Raw genomic sequence first — 18,866 nt, 5'->3', positions numbered from 1 at the left:
AATCACGCTTACTCTACAACCTGCTGAATCATGAGACCATTCAAACTTTTTTCTTTATAAATTTTTCGGGTCCATGTATTTGTCTGTAGCAATGTAAAAACAGACTTATACAGCCTTATTTTCAGTAGAAAAAAAACGAGGGAGTAAACCATTCTAACTATGTACCAGATGCAAAGCCCAAGACAAAGAACAGAGCTATGAAGAAAGTGCCTGGATAATCTCATCTCTCCCAGCATGGCCAAAAGGCACAGCCGGAGGCTGGGATGGGTTTTGTCCCCAGTTCTTACTATGGTCACTCATCTAGAACTCAGAATTTAAAGCTTCAAATATAAAGACATAAGCTCACAGACAAATTAAGAAAATGTATATATATGGAAGCAACTGTTTGATGACCTTAAAACATCTAGTAAAGACAATATAAACCTGCCTGCCAACAGACATAGGCAAAAATGTATAAATTAAATTATGAAGACATTTCTACTTTATTTTACCAACAATTTTAAAGCTATCTATATTCACCAAAGGTTACTAAAATCACATATATAGAAAAGCATTTGGGCTTATTCACTTAATTTGTGAGTACTCATTTATTTTTACATTAATTTGATACTATGTGTAAACAGTATATAAACGTGTGACATATACATATATGTGATGAAACATATAACATATACATGTTCACATAAAGATAGAGAGAGACAAAAAGATTTTAGAATTTTGATTTTAGGACTTTAGGCATGAGATCAGTAAAACCCACCATTTTAAAGGATAGTTGGATTCAAATTGCTTGTAAATGGTAAAGGTTAACATTTATCTGAGGAAGGCTTTACCTAGTTTTAGAGAAAATACGTAGCACATTTACATCTCAAAGCAAAGAGAGAGAGAGAGAACTTAAGCTTTTTCAAGAGAAAATTTGGTGTGTTCAAGGAAGATTAAAAAGAGATGCCAAGGTAACACAAAAATAATAGAAATTTACCATGGGGTTTTATTTTTTTAATTATACTTTAAGTTTTAGGGTACATGTGCACAACGTGCAAGTTAGTTACATATGTATACATGTGCCATGTTGGTGTGCTGCAACCATTAACTCGCCATTTAACATTAGGTATATCTCCTAATTTCATGGTGACCACCAGGTAGAAGCCACATTTGCATAATAAAAGAATAGGGTGGGAGGGCCAGTCTTTTTTCAGGCTATGTAAATGGAACACCTGGTCAAAACAATCCCCTGGACCCTATGTAAATCAATCACTGCCTCCTTAAGTCTCTGTACAAAATCAATTGCATTCCACCCCAAACTGGAGACCCTCTCTTGGGTGACTGCTTTCTCAGTATGAGAAAGCTTTTTCTCTCTCTCTTCTTTTTTGTCTGCTAAATTTTTCAATCCTAAACACACTCCTCATGTGTTTCCATGTCCTGAATTCTTTCTCAGTGTGTGACAAAGAACCATGGATAGATTCCCAAACAGAGTCATTTTATTTGGGAGTTCTTATCCGGGATTGTGATCAGAACAGAAGATAGAAACATCAGAATGTTGAGTATGGAGCAAACCTCAAATCTGTCCTTTAATTTCAAGGTTCTCTTCAAACTAGTTTCCTTTCATGGAGAACCTCACCATCACATGAGGCTGGGGGATGTCCTGGAACAGCTGAGAATTTCTGGCCAGGACACACCCTGATGTTATTCAAAGACTTCTGGACTGAACACAGCCTCGGGCAACCCATCCAGATGTTGGTAATGGGTCTCCTAATTTGCTATCCTGTTGCAAATTTGTTCTTCCTTTCTATCCATGGTCTCTATGTCTCCTATTCTTTCTGTGTATGCAATATGTGGAAGTTTTTACAGTTCAGGGAAACAGTTCTGCTAGGAAAGATCGGTAAACGCTATAATAACTAACCCAATAGGTGTCTTGGTCTCTCTCTCTCTCTCTCTCTCTCTCTCCTTCCTTTGGTAAGCACGTGGTATTTCTAAGCCAACAATGTCACCTAGTAGAAATAGAAATCCTCCTCATGAGGCACATTGTTGGTCCTTTGCCATAACACTGTACTTTTCCAATTCTCTCTTTTTACACTGATAGAAAAGCCCTTTCTGTGAATGGGAAAGCTTTGCTTTCAACAATTAGGAGTAAAATGTCTTCCATAGCCAAATTTTAGTTCTGATACTGCTGCATCAGCAGGGAAAACTGCCATTAGGTCCCTACATTCATTTAAGGTACCTATTCTATCTCCAATTAGAACAGTATTTAATTAGTAAGGATACTTTAAGAACAGAGTTAACCAGGACCACTTTTCTGAGGGTAAATGCTTTAGCACGTGCCATAACTGGCAACTGGCACATTCCCTCTGTTAAAGAAAGCTTGCTCAAAGGCAACTGTTACAGTTTCTCCAGAGATCCATTTTTCAGGAAGCCAGGCAGATCACAGGCAGATAAGCTAAGGTTGCATGGGTAAAGTGTGGCTAATCCCATCACTTCATTTATCTAGTTCCATGGCTTACAGGGCCACACCTACAACCATGGGCAGCACATTTAACATGGTGCCGGGACTCAGGAACCAAGGAGAGAAAACAGTTGGGGGGACGCTCCCACTGTCTTCCACTCCACTCTGGGTCACAATAAAAGAAGGGGGACTATAAGGACACTTTTATTCTCACTTCTTTTTCTCAATGGCTAACAGAGCATCTTCAGCTTGCACCCCTCTGGAGTGCACTCTGAGGCACTAGAACTCTTTTAACCTCAGGACTTTCAAGAGAAAAGCAACTCATTCTATTTTGCAAAATGACAGGGCATTTTTACTAAACCTTTACAAGCATTGTAACAGCAACCCAGATTTTTTAACAGCCATATCAGGCAGGCTTATAAAGAATAATCTCCTAGAATTAGAAAAGCAACTTCCAAGGGAACCATCTGAGAATCTCCATAATTTGGGGTCCCTCCAAGTTCCCTTCTCATTACAGGACCTTAGGCAAATAAAGTAAGACTTAGGCCAATTTTCAGACAATCCTGACAGGTATATAGAAGCTTTCCAGAATTTAAGTCAGGTGTTTCACCTCACATGGAAGGATGTTATACTGCTCCTAAACCAAACCCTAACTGCTGAAAAACAGGCAGCTCTGCAAGCAGCAGAGAATTTTGGAGATGAGCAACATATCTCCTATAATACACCAAAAGGGAAGGAAGGAGATACAGAAAGTGAAGAAATAGCAGAAACACCATTCCAAATAGGAAGTGAAGCAGTACCTCTTGACAACCCTGATTGAAACCCCAATAGCCCTGTAGATGAATGGAAAAGAAAAACTAAGGCCAGACCTCTTAATTCCTCTAAACTGTCTATGATAGACTCAAAGCCAGATGAGAATCCTGCAGCCTTTATGGATAGGTTGAGAGGGGCACTATTAGCACACACCTTTTTATCTCCTGATTCAGTCAAGTGACAGCCCATTCTAAAAGATAAGTTTATTATACAGAAAGCTCCCAATATTAGAAGGAACCTATAAAAGGCAAGCTATCGTAGCAGATAGCACCTTGGAAAACCATCCGAGGGTAGCCACTTCAGTCTTTTACAACAGGGACTAGGAGAAGGCCCAGAAGAAAGAGAGAAAGCTCAAGAGAAGGACAAAGCCTCTAGTAGCTGCTTTGCAGAGTTGCAAAGTCCAAGATCCCAGAGGTGTATCCACTAGTTGCTCTCGGTGCGGCAAGCCAGGGCATTTGAGGAAGAAGTGTCCAAACAGCAAGAGGAAGCCACCTTGACCCTGTCCAGCCTGTGGTGGAGACCACTGGAGATGCAACTGCTCCCAGAGATGGAGGTCACTGGGTTCAGAACCAGTCTCACAGTGGTCCAGCAGGACTGATGGGTCCTGGGGCTCAAACCCCTGACTCCAGCAGCTCAAACTGCCATTACAGCACAGGAGACACAGGTGATTCTGGAAATTATAGGAAGGAAAGTAGACCTCCTTCTAAACACTAGATCCAGTCTCTCTCTTTTCTCCTTTCTTATCCAGGCCTCCCCTCTTCCCATAGCACAACCATAAGGGGTGTCTCAGGAAAAATTCTAATCCAATATTTTTCTCAACCTCTTATTTGCAGTTAGGAGGACCTATTTTTTACATCTGCTTCCAAACCACTGTCACAATAGCTCTACTAATCAGAAAAGCCTCCAAATTAACCCTAGGAAAAAACGGTTTACACCCCCACTTAATGTGGCAAAATTACTGTCCTCTAGAGGGAGCTCTTAGCTAACGATCAGCTGGTAAAGCAAGAAATACGTAAGGTAGGATAAGCAGTAGTCACTCTAAATAACATCTCTCTTCAGGTGCAGGTGCTCAATCAGCTAAACAAACAGTTAATACAAGAGCACTTAAATTAAGCAAGAGAAAGGTAGCTAACATTTACACTGATTCCAAGTATGCTTTTTGAGTTCTTCATGCTCATGCTGCCATTTAAAATAAAAGGCATTTTCTTACCACTAATGGACTTCCTATAAAATATCACCAAAAAATTAACAGGTTATTATCATCAGTTTTCTTTCATGAGAAATAGCAGTGATACATTATAGGGAACATCAAAAAGGGAACAGATGAAGTAGCCAAAGGAAATAGGTTCGCTGATCAGGCAGCTAAGTCACTGGCAAGGCATCAACACACCTCAAAGCCTTCTAATCTAGGAAGACTCCATAAGATAAATTAAACCTCAGTACCTTCCTGCAGAAATAAAATAGGCCACTTCTCAGGGTATCCTTTCCAGTCCTCAGAATGGCTGTAGTCAGAGGATGGCAAACTCCGTTTGCCAGCCTTCAGCCAACGGGAAGTCCTTAAAATCCTTCATCAAGCTTTTCACCTAGAAGAGGATAAAACTTATCAATGTGCTCACAGATGATTTTCATATAGAAAATCTCTAAATTGGTTAAGCATGTAACCTCTGTAGCTCACTTCCAACAGGAATTGACACATCTAGCAAAAGCCCAACCCCAGGAAATAGGACCACCCTTATTTAACCCAGATTTGGTATTAGTAGAAACTCTCTTCTCTCTCCCTCTCTCTCTCTCCTTAAGTGAAGTGGTTAAAATGGCACATTATATATATACACACATATACACACACACACACACACACATACATATATACATATATACATGCAGACCTCTCATGACATTATCTGCAGACAGGTTCAAGAAGTACAGTCCAGCAAACAGCACATGCACAACATAAATGTATTTGCAGAGACTCAGAGCAAACCTGGAGGCACAAACCTCAGCACTGCCAGGACACATACCCTTCCCCATGGATTTTGACTTTATCTGACCAAGCCCACTATCCAGATCTTGCTGTGGGGCTGGGGCAGAGAAAGTCACAAAGCCTGTTCCCTGGACACTCTGTGTGACACACAAGACCACCCCCACCCCATCATTAGGTCTCCCCACACAGGTCTGACCATCCGGCATCGTGAGGAGGACTCTAGCATAGGCTCAGAAACCATACAAAAGAATTAGCCACAGAGAGAAACACTGAGCTAGAGGAGCTGGTTGCTGACATGGAACAGGGTCCCTGTAGTTCAGGAGTCCAACTCGGTCTGAATTCCCCTCACTTTATAAGCCAGGCACCCCTGAGAAACAGCTTTTTCCCACGGTCTCCTCTGTGGTAACACATTAGGGTCCCTCGCTGTCAAGATTCTAGAGATGGAAGAAACCTGGACAGCACACATCCCAGCTTCACCCTTCCTCTCTTTCTCCCTCCCTGCCAGGAATCAGGGCTCAGGGCTCAGGAGGAAAGGCACAGCCCAGTGAGGCCAGAGTTGGTGAGACGTCTGAAAGGTGTTCAGTGAAAACAGTGCATCCCCCTTTCATTCTACCTGATAAGCCCTGTCCTGCACAGCTTCCTCCACCCTGAGGACTTCCCCAGACACCCTCTCTAACAAAGCTGACTGCCCCGTTTCCTTTCTGCTCACACTTAGGCCTGTCCTGCCTTCTGGGAAATGTAAAATGCACCAAAATCAGCCAAAGCAGCCACCCCTGCCAGGATCCATAATAAGGCAATGTCCCTGGGTCACCAAGAGAATTAGCTTCCACTGTGTCCCAGTCCAGGGCTCTTTCCCTCTGAGAGGCTGACTCATGAAACAGTTCACCTGAAAGAGATCAGTGACTCCTCCATCCATTCTTATAATCACCTGACAAGTTCTTGCCCTCTGCGCAGGCAAAGCCAATTTATTGTGAAGGTGATGTGTAGTAAAAAATGGTTTTGCTTAGCCCAAGGCTGCCAAACAGGAGGACAGAAGTTTATTATGACTCAAATCAGCTTCCCCAATGGCTCTGAGGTTAGAGTTTTTCAAAAACTTTGAGGGGCAAAGGCCTAAGGAATAAGTACTGTTGACTGGCTGGAGATGAAATGATGCGGGTAGGGGAAATGGTCTGTATTTGTTGAATCTGCCCCTGAGTGGGGGCCACATGACTGTTTGAGCCATTGGTCATGAGTCTAGATGAGGTCAGCAGGTTGCCGGAATGCAAAAATCTGAGAAACATCTCAAAAGATAAATCTCAGAGTCTACAGTAGTGTTGCTATCTATAGGAGCAACTAGGAAAGTCACAAATCTTGTGACCTCTGGACACATGACTCCTGAGCAGTAAGGGATTATTAGAAACTATGCCTGCATTTTAGCAGAATTTGGGCCCCTCCCATAATTCATGGTCTTTTCTTAGATTTACCAAGGTAGTCCCCGACAAGGAGGGAGCTAATTTTAGGGAGGGACTATTATCATCCTTGCTTCAAAGTTAAACTATAAATTCCTTCCATGCTCACCCTGGCCTATGCCCAAGAATCAGAGAGGACAGCCAGCCTGAGGCTAGAGGTGAGATGCAGTCAGCCAAGCTAGCTTCCTCTCACCATCATATGCTTTGCAAAGGTGGTTTCACTTTCTACATAGACTCACCAGGTGGTCAGACGCAGAAGGACAGACCTGCAGTTTCCAAAGCCTATGGGCTCATTTCACCCATTTCACTCATGACTCCATCCTCAACATGCTGTGGGGCTCATATCCTCCAGTCATGCCCTAGAGACTTTGAATTTCCGTCAGGCATGTAAGTAGCTTAAAAATTTTCACGCAGTTCTAACAACAAGCAAAAGCTGAACAAACTGAAAAATCAACAATCTCATTTAGATTTGTCAGAGAAGCAAGGTCTCAGTGCTAACTGGCCCACATATTGGAGAGACCCACAGGCAAATACAGAGCAGCGCACCGTACCTGAGCAGAAACACAGGCACAGAAACCCCAGCGGGAACAAGTGCTGGGGTCAGAAAACCTGAACTCTAATTGAGGAAATTCTGGAGGCTCAGTGTGGACACAGCGCAGAGATAAACACACCAGTGGATGGATTAGTCTTGGGAGTAGGGGGACAGTTTTATGACTCTTAGCTCCTAGAGCTCTACCAGGTTCTCACAGTCAATATCCAAAAAGAATCCACATCCTTCTTGTAGGAAGAAGGGAAAAAAACACTTGGAAAGTTGTCAGTGAATTATATTCTTCTTGGTAAGACCTACATTTAAGAGCAACTATTTTACTGCAGCCTAATTAGCTGGAGTTTGATGGGAGCTTAACTGGCCAGGGGGAGGGGAAATTTCCAACTCCAGCCTCCTCAAGTCATCATATCCCACCTAATGGAAAGAAAAACCTGAGAGGCACTCGTGACATTCACAGCCCAGGACACAGTTCTCATCCAGAACCACAGAACCCTTCCCTCCCCTCACTCACCACCATGTCACTGAATGCCTGCTCACTCAAGTCCCTTTTACCCAGTACATCATGTGTGGTTTTCAAAAAAATACAAGACAGACTATGGCAAAAAAAAAATAATGCAGTTTGAAAGACAGAGCAAGGATCAGAACCAGACACAGATGTGGTAGGGATGTTGAAATTATCAGACTGGAAATTTAAAACAATTCTGGTTAAGGATTATGATGGAAAAAGGAGACACCTTTCAGGAATAGATGGGTGATTTAAACAGAGAGATAGCTATTCTAAGAAAGAAGCAAAAGAAATGCTAGAGATTAAAAACACTTTAAGAGAAATAAAGAATGCCCTGCATGGGCTTACTGGTAGGCTGCCCACAGCTGAGGAAAGAATCTCTAGCTTAAGGGTGTGTCAATAGGAACTTCCAAAACTGAAACAGCAAAGCTCAATAAGAGTGAGAAAAATAGTGGAACAACATGTTCAGCTTCATATTCAATATTTTGTATTGACAATAGCATATTTTATATTCTGAAGTTGTATTTTATATTTTGTAGCCTACAAAGGCTGTAACATACACATAATGGGAATACTGGTGGTTCCTAGGACCAGGTGGAGCTGGCCAGGTGGGTGCTGTCTGATTTACTGCCTGTTTCATGCACACCTGTGTATTCATAATAAGAACATTGTCATAAGGTGGGGTCCTTCGGGTGGGGAGATGCATGAGCCACTGCTGCCTCACTTAGACTCTGCCCAATTTAAACAAAGTTAATCAAACTCTAATTATATGACCCTGCTCAATTCACAGTTTACCAATATTGCTGCTCGATTCACAGTTTACCAATATTGCTGCTCGATTCACACTTCAGAAGTCTGTGCATCTCCCACACAGAGCAGGTGGCCCCATGGTCTCTGAGCCCTCAGATCATCATGCATCCATCTGTCTTTTGACACACAGACCTGCTGTGGGCTTTTAAGGACTTGGATTGGCTGAGAGGTGGGAGATGTCAACTCTGATTGCAAAACGCTCGTGGAGAAATCAATGGTACCACACAGGGGAATCTTCTCTGTTATCTGCACAGTGAATCTGCCCAAGCCCTATGTCACCAGCAACTCCATGGAGGATGAGGAGGCTGTGGTCTTAACCTGTGAACCTGAGACTCATGGCACAGTCTACATGTGGTGGGTAAATGGTCATAGACTCACACTCAGTCCCAGGCTGCAGATGTCCAATGATAACAGGATCCTTGCTCTACTCAGTGTCACAAGGAGTGACACAGGACTCTATGAATGTCAAAGGAAGAATGTAGTGAGTACAAGCCAAGTGACCCAGTCACCTGGATGTTCTCTGTGAGTATCCTCTTTTCCTTCATGGACAAGACTGCCAGCCGAAATCCACATAACACGAGGCCAGGCCTCTCAGTCCCTCTCAGGTCCAAGTATGAAGACACTTACCCCTGGACCCCTAAGCTGGCCATGACTTCCTGTCCCAGGCAAACCTGGGTAGGCCCAGGAAGGGAGGGGCTTCTCAGGTCTTAGGAGACTCTGGTTCCACAGCTTGTGATGGGAGAAACAGGTGAATGTCTTAGACTCCTCCAGTTCAGTGAACACAGAAGAAATTTGGCTGGGACTTTGGGGTGGTGACTTGGCAAAAAGGAACACTGTGTCCCTTTCACAGACCAGGAGCTTCCCATTCTCTCTGATAACATTACCTGTGACTTTATTCTCTTTGCTCCAGATGGCCCAGATGAACCCACAACTTATTCTTCAGACACCTATTACTATCGAGGGTCAAACCTCAACCTCTCCTGCCTCATGGGCTCTAACCCATCAGCAGAGTATTCTTGGCTGCTGAACGGGAATAACCAGCAAACAGGACAAGAGCTCTTTATCCCCCAAGTCACTACAGAGAATAGTGGGGACTATCTGTGTTATGTCCATAACCCAGTCACTAATGGCAAAATCTTCGCAACCAAGAAAATCAGAGTCCCTTGTAAGTGGATCGCTGGAGCATTGGCAATATGCTTTCAGGTGAAGCCTATCTGGCTTTCCAAGAAAGAGCCAGGAAAACATTTTTATTCTCAGCCTGTGTGCCATGCACAAAAGTAAATCCCGAATTTTTCTCCTGAACCGTCCCAATTCATATCTACAGATTCTCTTCCCTTTGTTTTCCGGATTTCTGGTGGATGACCTTGGGTCCAGCCTGAGAAATGTAGGGAAATGGCTTTATCAGCCCCAAGCACTATGCAGTGTAAGGGCCTTCACAGAGGGAGAAAGAGGAGGGTCCTCATGGTCAAGCTGTTTCTGTCACCAAAACATCCCTTCTGTCTCCTTTGTGCGTGTGTCTGTGTGTGTGTACTCCATGAGCTGCAATGAACATCAGAGGCTTCAAAACAAGCCCACACTTTTCCCCAAATGAGAGGAGGAAGCCCCTTGGGTGAAGGAGAAGCAGCTCAGACTCTGCTCCCTGCATTGCTGTGGGCTCGCCAAGTGACCGACCCTGCCCTGACTCCACCCAGGCTGGGGCCAGGGCATGTGGATAAGGTGCCTGGGTGGCCGGTTCTGAATCTGGCTAAATTGAGCTGCCAGTAGAAGCCAAGCCTCCCATGGGTAAGGCTTTAAAAAATGGGAATAGGGCTGTGTCCTGGCTCTGGAGTCACTGCCTGTCTGAGTCTGTGGACACAGCTCTTGGAACACAGCACAGAGGACAGTGAGTGATGCACACTTGGAGAAATAGGGAGATTAACTCACAGAAGCTCTCTATGGCAGGGAAGGAACAGTGACAAAAAGTGTGTATTTATAGAGAGGGTAAGAGTACCAGACACTATATATGTAAGACTTACTGTTAACTGTTTCTAAGCGTGCAATTTAGTGTTGTGTTACTAACAACACTATCCATTTCCAGAGCTTTTTTTATCGTACTATACTAAACCTCTGAACCCAATAAATGATAACTCTCATTCCTTCTCCCCTTAACCCCTGGTAATCACCATTCTAATTTCTGTCTCTATGTAACTGACTATTCTAACTATCTTATGTAAATGCAAGTATATAATAATTATGCTTTTGTGTCTGGCTTATTTCACTTCGCATAATGTCTTCAAGGTTCATCCATCTTGCACCATGTGTCAAAATTTTATCCCTTGCTAAGATTGAAGAACATTCCAAAGTATGGATATACCTTTTTGTTCATCCGCTTATCTTTCAATAGACTTTTCGGTTGTTTCCACCCATTGGCTATTGTGAGTGATGCTGCTGTGAACATCAGTGTACAAATATCTGTTCAAATATTTTTCAATACTTTTGGCTGTATGTCCAGAAGTAGAATTGCTGGTTCAAGTGGTAATTCTTTAATTTTTTTTTAAGAAACTGACATACTATTTTCTTTTCTGTTGTTGTTGATGTTGAGACAGGGTCTTGCTCTGTCACCCAGACTGGAGTGCAATGGCACAATCTTGGCTCACTGCAACTTCCACCTCCCAGGTTCAAGCAATTCTCATGCCTCAGCCTCCTGAGTAGCTGGGATTACAGGCACATGCCACCATACCCAGCTAATTTTTGTATTTTTAGTAGAGATGGGGTTTCACCATGCTTGCCGGGCTGGTCTCAAACCCCTGACCTCAAGAGATCCACCCATCTCAGCCTCCCAAAGCTCTGGGATTACAGGCATGAGCCGGCCGTGCCATGCCATTTTTTCCACAGTGGCTATAACACTTCCCATTCCCATCAGCAATACACAAAGAGCTTCAATTTTTCCACGTACTTGAAAACACTTGTTTTGTGATGTTGTTGTTCATGTTGTTTTTATCAAAGCCATCCTAATGTGTGTGAGGTCATGTATCACCGTGGTTTTACTTTGCAAATCTCTAAATATTAGTAATATTGAGAATCCTTGCATGCCCTCATTGGCCATTTGTATATCTTCTTTAATAAAATGTCTCTTTTAGTCCTTTGTCCATTTTTAAATTGGGCTCTTCTGTTTTTGCTGTTTTTGATTTGTATTGTTCTTCATGTATTCTGGAAATTAATCCCTTATCAGATATATGATTTTCAGATATTTTCCCTATGTCATAGTTGGCCTTTTTACATTCTTCATAATGGCCTTTGACATACAAAAGTTTTTAATTTTCATGAAGTCCAATTTATCCCTTTTTTGTTGCCTATGCTTTTGTAGCTGTAACTAATAAATCATTCTGAAATTCAATATCATGAAGCTTTTTCCTTATGTTTTCTTCTAAGAGTTTGGTAGTCTTCACTCTTCCATTTAGGTCTTTGATCCATTGTGGGTTCATTTTTTTGTATATGGTGTGAGGTAAAGGTTCAACTCATACTTGCCCATGGATAGCCAGCTTTCCCAGTATCACTTGTTAAAAAGACTGTCCTTTCCCCATGGAATGGTCTTGGCACTCTTGACAAAAATCATTTGGCCATATATGTTAGCTTTCTTTCTGGGTTCTCTATTCTATGGCATTGGTTTCTATGTCCTCTTTTATGCCAGTACCACACTGTATTGATTACTGTAGCATTGCAGTAGGTGCTGAAATCTGAAAGTGTGAGTCCTCCAGCTTCCTTTTTCCTTTTCAAGATTGAAGTTTTTAATTCCATCTTGGACATGCTGCACTCAGATATTTTTGAAGGTTTTGGGATGTGAGAAAGGCTGATTGCTATTTTCTATGACTTTAGAACTTTTCACCTTTTCATAGTTGCATCTTTCTCTCGGTGTCTCAGTTGTGGCAGCCATGAATGGCCTCCATGGCAGGGACTTGACTGACAGAGGGCCCAGGTCAGGGCATTCCAAATTCACCTTATATATGATAAGTCTATCATGTATAGACTTATTTATATATGATAAAATTGGCATTTATATTACATATGTGGATTTTATATATAAATGGCCTAGTGTTTATGTGTTACCTTTTTTCATAGATATGGAAATATGTATATATTTTAAATTGTTATATCCTCTATATTTTTAGATTATTATATATTGTATATAAATATAAAGAGAGAAGTATGTATATGCTTTTTACATATCTATATAGAAAAAGAGAACACATAAAACACTAGGAGGCTGTGGGCACAGCACATGGGACACAGAACAGAGGACAGCGAGTGACACACACTTCGGGAAATAGGCAGATTTGGCCATGGGAGCTCTGCATGGGAAGGAAGGGGCAGTGACAAAAAGTGTGTATTTATAGAGAGGTTAAGACTACCAGACACTACATACATATATAACATATGTCAATTTTATTATATGTAAGTGTCCTGGTGTTTTATGTTACCTCTTTTTCCATATACGTATATGGAAAATAAGTATATGTTTTTCATTACTATACATTTTATATTACATATTTTATTATATAATATGTATAAATAGGCATATGGAAATATATATATTTTTCCTATACACATGAAAAAAGAGGTAACACATAAAACACTAGGACATGGTTACTGGCTACATGTGGGAGAGACAGAAAAAAGCTAAGTGCAAAAAAATCAAGCCTGGTATGTTAGTTTATGCCCACTGAGATGCATCCAAGATGAGATTAGACATGCAGGATAATGTATTAGGAAAAATGCCTGTGAGGGAAAGTGGGGCAGGCATGAAAAAAGTCTGGGGAGCTTTGGGACCACTATGCAAATCTGATTCCTGTGAAGGAGAAAGAGAAAGAAGATTTAGCTACAGTTCAAAGAGATCATGGCAAGACCGATGGGGAGTCTTCCCACCAGTCACCCAGGAGAATGAAACAGAGGTTCATAGAACTGGGCTTGCCTTCATATCCCTGCTGGGAGCTTCAGGAAAGTGAGGACTCTATGCAAAGTAGGTTGTCAGTTTGGAATGCGCTGATCTGGGCCTTCTCTCAATCAAGTCAATCGATTATTAATAAATCAATTATTAGCTGGGAGTGCTGGAATTACCTAGGGAAATTTTTCAACATACATAAGCCTATACTTTCTTGGCTCTATTCATTAATGGGCTCCACCAAGAACTCAGTAATCCTCTTGAGAAATACGAGCTACCATGGAGACCTGACAGAGTCTTATTCATGCCTACCACAACTGACACACTGAGAAAAAGATGCAACCATGAAAGGGTACAAAGTTCTAATGACACAGAAAATAGCAGTCAGCCTTTCTCACATCATAAAGCCTTCAAAAATATCTGAGTGCAGCATGATCAGGATGAAATTGACAGAAGACTGATCACTAACCTAGAAACACATTGATAGAGAAAAAAACTGCAAGAATATAGTTGGCTAATCATCTACCAGCAACCCTCCCACAAAATTAACGTAATCCCCAAAGGAAGAAGTACAAACTACTTCATACTTAGTGATTGCTCCTAAGGTACCACACTGTAAAATAACATCACCTTTATTCCTTCTCTTCTTTTCTTTCCATGACAGATACTTCAGTACAAGGAAGTTCTCCAGGCCTTTCAGGCAGAGCCACTGTCAGCATCATGATTGGAGTACTGGCCAGTGTGGCTCTGATCTAGCAGCCCTGGTGTAGTTTATTTCAGGAAGACTGGCAGGTATGATGGCCTTTCCTTTTGTCCTGTTTCCTGCAGGGCTGACTGCCATGGTTGGGAGAGGGAAAGGACTTCTTTGTTGGTATTTGGGACTGGATCTCCTCCTCCTCCCACTAAACTCCTGCTTCTCAGCACTCATTCCTGCAGGTCTCTTCTCCCCTGTTCTTCATGCTCTCTGTACCCCACTGTCTCCTACAAGTGATTATCCTCAGCCTCTGCTCATTTGTTTCCCAGATTCAATACCTTATAAAACCCTCTTGATCCTTTTTTTAACATCTCTCACTTGTGTCATTCTCTCCATTCCCACAACCTCAACAACTGCTAGAGATACTGCTTGACTTATCTCCAGTCTTTGAAATCTTCCTTGTGTATGACTGCTTTATTACCTTCCTAAATTCTAGTTAACTCACCTATTCAAAAATCTTCAGGGATCTACTCTTGCCTATTTGATAAGTTCACATTTCTTCTCTTTACTAATTTTTATTGCTTCCATTCCCTCTATTCCCTAGTATAATTCCTCCATTCTAATTAAATCTGTCTTTCTACACATCCCTTCCCCTCCACCTGATATACACATAGAATGCTTAGTTCCAATGCTATGGCTAAAAACAGGGTGATCTCCCATCTACCATCTGCATTATGGGCTTACCCGTACCCTTCATCACAAGCAACCTCTGACCTCCTGGAGAACAATGACTCTAGCATTAATGTGTAAACCTGAGACTCAGAACACAACCTACATGTGATTGAGAGCCTTTTCCTGATGACCAACCCATATGTTCATGAAAGATACAGAAATGAAGAAGGTAAGGTTTCTACCCCAAGGAACATAAAGCCTAAGATAGATGATAAGACCCAAAAAATAATTATAATACCAAAATAGAAAAACGTGAATGCCACAAGAAATCAGAGAAATCTGAGGGGAAATACAGCTACACATTGGAATCACCGGAAAACGTTTTTTTAAATGGATGCCCAAGCCCCACCCAGAGGATCCAATTTAATGGTCTAAAGTGAGACTCAGGCATTGGTAATTTTTAAGTCTTCCCAGGTGCTACTAATGTGTAACCAGGATAAAGAACATCTGTTCTAATAGGTAAAACTTAGACCTCAATTAATGCTTATTAGCTGGGAGTATTGGAATTATCTAGGAAATTTTTCAACATACATATGCCTATACTTTCTTGGCCCTATCCATTAATGGCCTCCACCAAGAACTCAGTAATCCTGTTGAGAAACACAAGCTACATGGAAAAGCCACTTTATTTGACATGTAAAATTATATGAAAAGCATTTTCAAATCATAAGTGGTAAAGGATGCTAAACCTTCTCTATGTTATATTTATGGATATGCTACTGATATGATTGTTCCAGAAATTGTATGAGATTCCTAGAAATTAAATATGTTATCAGCCATAATGTCATATACCACAGAAGTAATGAACCTTTTATGTGAGCTGTGTTATCATAATGAATTCTCATCAGAGTTTCAGCCATAGTCATTTAAAATCTTTGTCATTCACAGACATTGTTTTTATTCTTCCTCAAAACATTTCCAATCAGCTACAGTCCAAAAATGCTTCCTTTTCAAGGAGATTTATGGAAATGATGCTGACAAGAACTCTTTAATACAGGTTTCTGATAAATTTCACATTATACCACCGGACTGTCTAAGAACTTCCAAAACTTTAACAAACAGGCTGATATCTTCATAAAATTCTCAGCGTACCAAGCAGGAAAAACATTCATTTCATTGAAATAATTGATAATAATGAGGATAATGTTTTTATGATTTTTATTTGAAAATTTGCTGATTCTTTAAATGGTTTGTTTTCTAGATTTATGGAATTTTTTTTCTTTTAATCTATCTATAGCTTATAGCACTTCAATAAACTATACTTCTGGGAACAATTATTGAAACATTTACTTTTGCTGTCTACCTGACTGCCCCAGAATTGGGCAACTATTCATGAGTATTGATATGTTTATGGTAATACAGATATTTGCACAAGTACAGTAGCAATCTGCTCTCTTTTTAACACGACACATTTACAATCGTTGATTATATTACCAAGGCTTTGACTGGGATGTTATATTCAAGAATATAGATAGAATGAACCAATATGAACTGCAGGCAAAGTCTGAAGTCAACCTTGGTTTGGCTTCCTGTTCTCAAGAGGTTTGTAAAAGTTTAATCTGAGATTCCTTATAAAAACTTAGAGCAAAGAAAATTTTAAAAGACAGCCTACATGGTCCATTGCTACTCTTGCTGAGCTTATGTAAAGAATCAGACCATGTTTGAAGTAACTCACCCTATTTTGCAAACAAACTTATTCTACTGAAATTATCATTGGTAAAACTAGAGATGCCCATAGAGAGAAAAATTATGTGGAAAATAAAAACTGTAGTATACCGGTTATGAGATTGCAGCTCTGTTCATTGTTTGTGTTTTTATTATCCACCTGTAGACTGGACATTACCCTGAATTCTACTAGTTCCTCCAATTCCATTTTCTCCCATGGAATCACTAAGAGCAAGACCCACTCTGTTCCAGAAGCCGTATAAGCTGGGGGTGGACAACTCAATGTAAATTTCATGGGAAAACCCTTGTACCTGAAGCGTGAGCCACTCAGAACTCACCAAAATGTTCGACACCATAACAACAGCCGCTCAAACTGTAAACCAGGACAAGAAGTTGATGACTTCACACTGTGGACAGTTTTTCCCAAGATGTCAGGACAAGACTCCCCATCATGATGAGGCTCTCACCCCTCTTAACTGTCCTTGCTCATGCCTACCTCTTTCACTTGGCAGGATAATGCAGTCATTAGAATTTCACATGTAGTAGCTTCTGAGGGTAATAACAGAGTGTCAGATATGTCATCTCAACCTCAAACTTTTACGTAACATCTCAGGGGGAAATGTGGCTCTCTCCACCTTGCATACAGGGCTCCCAACAGAAATGAACACAGAGATATTGCCTGTGTGTTTGCAGAGAAGATGGTTTCTATAAAGAGTAGGAAAGCTGAAATTATAGTAGAGTCCCCTTTAAATGCACATTGTGTGGATGGCTCTCACAATTTCCTGAGAGATACATTGTAAAACGTGACAGTAAGACTGATTCTAGCAGAATAAAACATGTATCACATTTGCTAATACTGTTCTCTTAAAATAATTTTAAAAGAATGGGGTGGGCCCTCCCATGTGTCCAGGCCAGGTCTCTGAACAGAATCCCCCATCTGCAGTAACAATGCCTAAGAAGATGACATGGACTTGGTCCCGACATGCAGCCATTCCTGTATACCCTTCCCCTGCTGCAGGGCCGTACCAGCCCAGGGCCCAAATCTTCAGCTGCAGAGCTGAGAGAGAACATGGGATACCCAGAATCCCTTACCTTCTTCCAGTCCACTGCAGTGGCTACCGGCATGGCCCATTTATCCCTGAGGACACCCATCTGCTGACCCACAGTTTCTAAGAGTCAGACTTTCCTGGCTTCTCTGAGCCCCAGCTACTTTCACTCTGCTGAATCCTTCTTCTCCCCACAGGTGTCATTGCCTTAGCAGACACCTCTTTCAGCTGCAGCTAACAGGTAAGCCAAGACCCATACCCCAGAGGATAAACAAGGATTTCAAAACCTACTGTGTGCAATGGAGATGCCCACTTGTGAGCGGCAGGACACCCAGTTGCCGAGGCAAGAGACTGAGGGCACGAGCCATTCCAGTATAATAAAATATAAAAGAATAGTTATACCAGATATAGATCTTAGATATGATTATATATGAATATCATTAATCATTAATTGGTAGCAATTACTCTTTATTCCAATATTATAATAATCCTTCGTCTATAATCATAACCTAGGAAAAGCCAGGCCATACAGAGAGAGGAGCTGAGGAGATATAGTGAGAAGTGACCAGAAGACAAGAGTGCGAGCCTTCTGTTATGCCCAGACAGGGCCACTAGAGGTCTCCTTGGTCTAGTGGTAACGCCAGCGTCTGGGAAGATGCCGGTTTCCAGGCGAACCATGATGTAGTGGTAGCCTCAGTGTCAAGGAAAAACACCCACTACTTAGCAGACCGGGAAAGGGAGTCTCCCTTTCCCCGGGGGAGTTTAGAGAAGACTCTACTCCTCCACCTCTTGTGGAGGGCTTGACATTAGTCAGGTCGACCCGCAGTTATTCAGATGCCTAACTGTCTCCCTATGATGCTGTGCTTCAGTTGTCACGCTCCTAGTCCGCCTTCATGTTCCATCCTGTACACCTGGCTCTGCCGTTTAGTTAGCAGTAGGAAATTAGTGAAAGTACTAAAAGTCTCTAATAAGCAGAAATAATGGTGTAAGCTCTCTCTCTCTTTCTCCTCTCTCTCTCTGCCTCAGCTTCCAGGCAGGAAAGGGCCCTCTGTACAGTGGACATGTGACACATGTGGCCTTACCTATCATTGGAGATGGCTCACACTCCTTATCCTGCCCGTTTGTCTAGTATCCAATACATATCAGCACAGCCTGGCATTCGGGGCCACTACCGGTCTCCACATCTTGGTGGTAGTGGTCCCCCGGGCCCACTTGTCTTTTCTTTTATCTCTTTGTCTTGTGTCTTTGTTTCTACAATCTCTCATCTCTG

General features: G+C 41.8%; 1 long non-coding RNA gene across 1 annotated transcript in view; it reads right to left on the bottom strand.

The window, feature by feature from the left end:
• Positions 1-463: 463 nt before the first annotated feature.
• The window catches only part of LOC134757686 (uncharacterized), an 84,218-nt gene continuing 65,815 nt past the window's right edge, over positions 464-18,866 (bottom strand). Inside the window, exon 4 of the long non-coding RNA XR_010131974.1 lies at positions 464-4,833. This is a non-coding gene — a long non-coding RNA (uncharacterized lncRNA). The remainder of the gene's footprint in view (positions 4,834-18,866) is intronic.

Source organism: Gorilla gorilla, chromosome 20 (genome assembly GCF_029281585.2).
Source record: "Gorilla gorilla gorilla isolate KB3781 chromosome 20, NHGRI_mGorGor1-v2.1_pri, whole genome shotgun sequence".
Taxonomy (NCBI): domain Eukaryota; kingdom Metazoa; phylum Chordata; class Mammalia; order Primates; family Hominidae; genus Gorilla; species Gorilla gorilla.
Note: the sequence above shows the minus strand (reverse complement) of the source record. Positions and strands in the feature narration are given on the sequence as shown.